The following is a 6,921-nucleotide window of genomic DNA, read 5'->3' as shown; positions in this document are numbered from 1 at the left end:
GCAACAGGGAAGGTCCACCCGAGGGCTCGTGCCGTGGCCACTGCTGATATTCTCACTTGAGTTGGTTCCCCCCCCACTTGAGTTGTTTTAGCAATTTTATGCCACCTTCAGATTTGGCAAAACTATTTCCCCACTAATGTTCAATTTTCAAACATTTCTAGTTGCAGTGAAAGCCGACTTGGCGCTCTCGGTTGCCGGGCACTGGCTGCCGATTTCCATCGTCCTTATTTTCTTTGGGTCCTGCAGTCCGTGTGACTGAATACGCAGCTCTTCCCTCGCTGCTCCCTCCGTCCCTGTGGGATGTGGTTTCGGAGCTTCTCTGCCTTCTGTTTTACAAATTTCAATGCAGAGAATGATCCCCTGCGCCAGCACGTGCCGCGCCTGTCCGCAGACCCTCCCGCACTGCCGCCTCCGCCGTGGGTGCCCCGCCGTCGCCCACCTGTCCAGCCCCGCCCGCCTCCGCGTCGGGGTCCGCGTGCGAGAAAGCACGTGTTCTCCGTCCCCCAGTGCGGCGGATTCTTGTCACCCGTTTGCTTTTACTCCCTGAACACCCTGTCCTGGGGCAAGTCTTACCAACAGCTGTTCTCCAGAGGTTTGGGATGCCGGGCGCGCACCTGCTCCACAGGTCACCCTGCTGTGGCCCCAGTGATGGGGACCTGGGAGACACCTGTGCCGCTGCGCACTGAGCGCTGAAGTAGAGGCGTGCTGCCTGTCAGGCCGCTGAGGAGTCCACCGGCGGGAAGAAGGGGAGGGAGGGAGGGAAGAAGGGTCCCTCCCTGGGGCCCCCGGGAGGAGGAGAGGAGCTTCCCACAGGACTGGCAGCAGCATGGTGTTTGACGTCTTCGAACTCAGCCCCCCGAAGCACCGGGGGTGGGTGGGTCTGCCCAGGGCTGCCGGAATCACACGGAGCAGCCGAGGGCGCATCTGAGAAGGAAGGGTGTCACAGCTGGGAAGTGCCAGCTGGGGGTCGCAGCCACGGGTGGGGGGAAGTGGAGGGACCATCAGAAGCCACCGCAGAGGGGAGCCCCGGGGATGACTGATGTGCTCTCTGTGAGCTCGTGGACCGGCTGGCATTGCCACCGACAAGCACGTGCTCAGCAGTAACCTGGTAACCAACCTCACTCAGGCCAGAGTCCTAGGCCTTCGTGGGACCTGGATGTGCAGGGAAGGGGGAGCCTCGGGTGGCCGTTCAGCTTATGAGGGATTGTTGCGGTTCTTCCAGGGCCCGAGTCCCACATCGCTTCCTCGCCAGGGCCGCCCCTGAGGGACGCGTTGCTGACTCTGCTTCCTCCCGTCCTTGGCGGCAGCTGCAGAACTGGGACTCCACTGTCCCTGGGGGGACTGTTGGGATGCTATCGATGTGGAACCCCCGGAGCAGTTAGAAAATGCGTATATGCCATAAAACTTACATTCTTCGCTGTGATTTTAGCCCCTCAACGTGCACTGTAGTTCTGTTCTCGAGACGAAAGAACAACTCTCCGTGGTAGCACATGGCGACTGAGCCGGGGACAGGCTCCAGTTTCCACTATTCACGCGCGCTGCCAGGAATCTCCGTGACAGACTGTCAGAAATCATCCTGACGTAAATCGTAACCGAGTGCTTTTCATATCGTACCAGAATTAGTAATTCATGAATTAAATTCCAACTATAAATAATGAACAGTCTCGTGTAGTAGTGATAGTCCGGTGAATGGGAGGACAGCATCTTGTAAACATAAAAATACTTAAACGTGCGCGGGTTTGACACAGTATTGGTAAAGATAAGAATATGCCATGACTTTGAAGACATTGATGACAAACTGGGGAATGAAGATCATTAAAAGAGCATTTATGTTGTTAAAATGTCACTAGTCACTGAGGAAATTTGAAATGCTACAAATCCTATACTCAAGTGAAGAAGAATGTTCCAAAATTTGACAATTCTAAAACTTGCATGACATTTTCAAAAGTACATATCAGTAATGGAAAAACCATTTTAATTATTCTAGAGTAAAATTATGTAACTCCATAGAGATTTTCAAAAAGTCATTCTAATATGAAGGAGTATTCTCAAAAACTACACCATCAAAACAATGTAGGAAAAATGTACTGCAAAGATGGTGCCAGGCACTCTGATGCATTCTCGGCCGTGTGGTGAAGGTCCAACTGACCTCAACTTACCCATCCTGGGGGTCTGTGTTGTAGGTGAGGAACCCAAACAATATGAAGCTGGGGACATCTTTACATATTGTTCCTCTCCCCTCTCTCCAGGAGGTGAGAGCCCTTAGATGTCCTTGTGAAATGTAAGCACAGAGCAAAAGAGGGGAGTCTGTGTGTCTGTCCAGTAACTTGTAAGATTTGTCCTTTGTCCAAGGTCCCAGTAAGATTTGTTCAGAAATCTCTAACCATGCAGAAATATGAAAATACTTTCTCTGCAAGTCTGGTTGCTGGGCATGACTCACCAAAGAACAAGCTGGCAAGTGACGAGTGGGGAACAGCTGAAACAGACTTCAGGGCCAGGAGAAGGTGAGGCTGTGTGTTACCGGCCAGAATGCATCTCGTCCCACTTTCCGGTCCTCAACAGCTTCCATGAGATGTAACTCACGCTCAGTATAGTTTACCCATGTCAAGTGTACGATTCGACAGTTTTTAGTGTGTTCACAGACTTGTGCCACCATCACCACACTCCATTTTGGAAGATTATCATCACCCAAAAAGGCTGCCTACCCCTGTTCACAGTCCCCCCATAGCCCTCCCTGAATCTACAGACTCGTCAGCTCTGGACATCTCTTCTAAATGGGATTGTATAATACGTTGCGCTGTATCACCTCCCTGACCCTGAGCATCGTGTCTTCACGGCTCGTCCATGTTGCTGCAGGTATCAGCTCTTCATTTCTTTTTATAGCCAAAGGATATTCTGATTGGATATACTGTATTCGAGATTCGAGGTATCCGTAACTTGGTGGAGATGGAATGTTTCTAGGTTTTGCTGCTTTGACTAATGCTGCTGAGAACATTCCAGTGCAAGTTTGTGTGTGTGTGTGTGTGTGTGTGTGTGGGTATAGCTTTTTTCTTGGGTGCATACACAGAAGGGGAGTTTCTGGGTCCTGTGATGACTATGTTTAGTGCTTTGAGGAATTGCCAAACTGCGTCCCCCAGCAGGTGCAACATTTTGCATCCCCAGCAGCTATGGATGAGGGTCCCATTCTCTGCACAGCCTCGCTAATGCTCATTAATAGCTCTTTTTTTGAATATAGCTATTCTGATGTGTGTGAAGTAGTACCACATTGTGGTTTCAATTTGCATTTGGAGTATATTATTTTATGTGCACTTGAGAAGAATTTGTCTTCTGCTGTTAGGCACAGTGTTCCAACTAGATGGTTTTTAGGTCCAATTTTTTAGTAGTGTTGTTCAAGTTTTCTGTTTCCTTATTGAGTTTAATCTTAGTTGTTTTATCCTTATTGAAAGTGGGGGTATTGAAATATCCAACTATTGTTGAATTATCTCTTTCTTCAATTCTGTCACTTTTTTGCTTCATATAGTTTGGAATTCTGTTGTTAAGTGCAGATATGTAATGGTCATGTCTTCCTGAGGGAAGACCCTTTTTTATTTTAAAATGTCCCTCTTTATCACTAGAATTTTGTTTTGTTTTAAAGTCATTTTGGCTGACATTCTGGCCCTTAGGGTGGCTGTTTGCTTGGTGGTCGTTCCTTTCAACCTACTTGTACCTTTGAATCCAAAGTTTGTCTCCTGTAGATAGCATGTAGTTGGATTAAAAAAAAAAAAGGCATCTGGTAACCTCTTTCAAGTAGATTGTTTAATCCATTTACATTTAGTGTATTGATTGAGACAGTCTGGATTTATGTCTGCAGTTTTAATTTTTGTTTAGTATACGTCTCATGTCTGTTTTGATTCTTTCCTTTACTGCTTTCTTTTGCCATAAGTATTTTCTAGTGTAACATTTTTCACTCCTTATTTTTTCACCCTAGATTTTTCCACTCTTATTGAGGATAATTGACATGTAACACTATGTAGTTTAAGGTGTACAGCATGATGGTTTGATGTGTGTATGTTTTGTGAAGTGATCACAACAGGTTTAGCTAACATCCATCTTCTCATATACACACAATAGAAAGAAAAGAAAAAAAACTTCTGCTTGTGAAGAGAACTCTTAGTTTCTACTCTCTTAACAAGTTTCCTGGGTGTCCTCATTATATTTTTTAAGTATTTTTTTAGTGATTGCTCTGGGGCTCACAGTGTACTTCTCAATCAGAATCTGCATAGGTCTACACTAAATTATTTCCTCTAAGTGATGGAAATATCTCTCCTGTATAGCTCTATACCCTCTCCTCTTTTTCTTTTTGTGCTATTATTGTTCTACTTATTACCTCTCTACCTGTTGCAAACACAAGAATTATCTGTTCTAATTATTACCTTATATAATTGTGGGTCTTTTGAAGAACCTGAGACTATAAAGTGAGGAAGGGAGGCAAGAGGAGAGGGAGAGAAGAGGGAGAGGGGAGGAAGGGAAATCAGAATATGGGGCATTTGTGAACTTCCACTTTCCAGCTCTGCAGAGAACAGAGCCTACCTTCCTCTGCTTCCGTGGGCCCACAGTGAACCCCGTGGGCAGCCCTTTCCTGGACCAGCTCACCTGTCTGTGGGCAGATGCGGTTGCGGTGGGTCTTTGGTCTTGCACTTTGTTGAGCTGACTATACATGGGGCACTGACTCCAGGTGGATCTCGGTGGAATTTGGGGGACAACCATTCACAGCTGTGGGCGATCTGTCACGAGACCAGAAGCATGCAAGGTGGCCGTCCCAAGGACGGCCTGCTGGGTGTGCTGTGGAGCCTCGTGGCCGGAGGCAGGTTGGGTGGCAGATGGGAGAGGCCCTGGCTTCTGGGTCCGCCTACCTGGTTTCCTCCAGCCCAGCCCTCCTTCCCGCAGAAAGAAATGTCAGCCCCTGGCTAAGCCGCGAAGTTCTGTAACGTAATTCGCTCAGAAACCAGAGCTTCTCTTTGCTCGTGCCGTGTGCCAGGGGAGAAGGGCTCTGGTGCATAGTCAAGATAAAGCAGAGTAAAGGCACATCTGAATGGTCTCGCTGACCCCCACCCCCCGCCATTACCATGACACCAAATAACTATTTTGTGAAATTTAGCTGTTTCTTAGAAAGTGACCAAAATATTCTGAGCTTTAAGTGCTAAGTCAGCAGAGGTGTTGAAATAAGCCTCAGGAGAAACAACTGGCCTAGTTTTTCCCATGAAAATACATGTTTTAGGTGAAATAGCAAATTGACATGATGAATGTGAGTGGCTGGTCGTGGGAGGTGGAAGAGGTTCCACTGGGACCAGCGTCCCGGACCTTGTGGGCCTCCTGCTCTTCCCACGTGCACTGCTCTGGACCTTGCCTCTCCCAGCCCTGTGGGTGCTGATCCCCGGCCTGCTGTTTCCACCCTGGGCTATAGAGCTCCAGGGCACTGGCTCGGGCCGTCTGTGGGGCTGTGGAGGGGGGACTGGAGCCCCATCTGTTCTTCCTTTAACATCTAATCAAGTTGTGAGATTTAAAACTAAGAATTCTCTGCCACTTTGGGAGAAGTGCCTCCAGGCCCAACCTTCTAGGACCTTCTGAGCGACTGCTTCTGTCGTGCACGTGAAGCCGCCAGCCTTGGCTGAGGTGGTGGTCGGCGTGCCGTCTATGCGGTGTGTCCGCCTGGCAAGGGAAAACACCACTTTGTAGAGCAGACCAGCGGGCCGGCTGCGGGGTCCACCGGACAGGTGGCTGCTGCTCCAGACAGAGGGTGGGGGCTCCTCGGGGCCGGGGTGGGGGGGACGGGCGCCGTTGTGCTCGAAGTTAGAGTGGTTACTGAAATTTAAAAAAAATATGCCTAAAACGACTTGCTTTTGTATTCACATTTAGGTATTTAAAGAACTCTGTCTTCATGATATGCCCAGTGATGGCAACAAGCAAAATAACATCATTTACCGAGCTCATGTGTTCAAGTTATATCCCTGGGAGCAGGGGCAGGAGAAAAAAAAAAAATTACCATGGGAGTATAAAAATATTTGGCAGCCTATGTCCTAAGAAACAGCAGATAAATTTTAAATGTTTTTCATGGGAAGAAAATAAGTTGAAGGCTCAAAAAACCTGGAAATAGTGTTTAATTGACGAACTTTATAGGACAGGAGTTGATCCAGGGTGGCGGCAGGACAGAAGAGAAGCCCCAGGGCAGGTGCAGGAGGGGAGCCGGGTGTGCCTGGAGGAGCAGCACAGTGCGGGGCGGGGTGGGCCGCGGCAGGAGAGGACGCGGCCTGTGGGGCTGCTGAGCCCTGCCCAGTGAGTCAGGGGCTTCCTGGGTGAGGGACGGTGAGCTGTTTGGTCCTCTGTGCTGCTGGCCTCAGAGCCACCCTGACCTGGTGGGTCACAGGACGCTGTGCCCTCACCTCCGGGACTTGCTTCAGGACCCGGAGTGCGGCAGCGCCCTCCAGCCCGGTTCTGAGAACGCTGGGCTCGGGGGCGGGGGGTGGGACTCTTCATGCTATGCATTTGTGTGCTTAACCAGCTGTCTTTGTGGGTGACGTCTGCTCCCCAACCTGAGTGACTCGAATTCTCGGGGAGTTATTTCTGCACTGAAAAAGGAGTGACATCTTCAGTCTTGTGAAACCCATTAATATCTCACGCTTACCGCCAGCCTGCTGGCCAGATGGAATACGGAGCTTTCCCCAGGTCCAAGCGCCAGGACCTCTGCCGCCTCGTCGCAGGCCGGCACGACATGCCGTCTGTCCCCAGGTGTAGTCATGGTGATAGGACATGTACATGCACCTTCCTTCTAGAGACTCTCTTCTCTAATTGTGTGGGCTCTCAGATGCACTAGAAATATAGGCCACCCCAGGAGAATGCAGACCAGAGTAGGAAACTTTGCAGAAAATTATCTTGCTATTTCTT

The 6,921-nt window shown here is 49.3% G+C and overlaps 1 long non-coding RNA gene across 1 annotated transcript in view; it reads right to left on the bottom strand.

The window, feature by feature from the left end:
* Positions 1–309: 309 nt before the first annotated feature.
* Positions 310–6,921, bottom strand: part of LOC309864746 — a 133,920-nt gene continuing 127,308 nt past the window's right edge. Inside the window, exon 3 of the long non-coding RNA XR_014311737.1 lies at positions 310–323. This is a non-coding gene — a long non-coding RNA (uncharacterized lncRNA). The remainder of the gene's footprint in view (positions 324–6,921) is intronic.

The sequence above is a fragment of the Mustela nivalis genome, assembly GCF_964662115.1.
Source record: "Mustela nivalis genome assembly, chromosome: 5".
Classification (NCBI taxonomy): Eukaryota; Metazoa; Chordata; class Mammalia; order Carnivora; family Mustelidae; genus Mustela; species Mustela nivalis.
Note: the sequence above shows the minus strand (reverse complement) of the source record. Positions and strands in the feature narration are given on the sequence as shown.